Source organism: Lipotes vexillifer, unplaced genomic scaffold, assembly GCF_000442215.2.
Source record: "Lipotes vexillifer unplaced genomic scaffold, Lipotes_vexillifer_v1.1 scaffold71, whole genome shotgun sequence".
NCBI lineage: Eukaryota > Metazoa > Chordata > Mammalia > Artiodactyla > Lipotidae > Lipotes > Lipotes vexillifer.
The window spans coordinates 7366011-7366330 of record NW_006793703.1 but is presented as its reverse complement, the minus strand read 5'-3'; the positions used below and the strand labels follow the sequence as shown (position 1 = coordinate 7366330).

Sequence of the window (320 nt, the reverse complement as noted above, 5' to 3'; positions counted from 1 at the left end):
CGCCTCCCCTGCATCGGCAGGCGGACTCTCAACCACTGCGCCACCAGGGAAGCCCCAGGACACTGACACATTTAAGAGCTAATTTTTACATATAGACCTCTGGCTTTATGCCCTTTTTCTCTGTTTTGTCTTATTCATTTTGGGACCTTAAATACCTTGATTTTCTCTTCACTTCTGGAGTATATAATTTTTCCCCAGATCAAAGACAGTAGCAGTAGCCTTTAAGAATACTCCAGGGCTTCCCTGGTGGCGCAGTGCTTGAGAGTCCGCCTGCCGATGCAGGGGACGCGGGTTCGTGCCCCGTTTCGGGAAGATCCCAC

General features: G+C 50.3%; 1 protein-coding gene across 1 annotated transcript in view; it reads right to left on the bottom strand.

Moving 5' to 3' along the window:
- Window positions 1–320, bottom strand: part of WEE2 (WEE2 oocyte meiosis inhibiting kinase) — a 22297-nt gene that overhangs the window by 14426 nt on the left and 7551 nt on the right.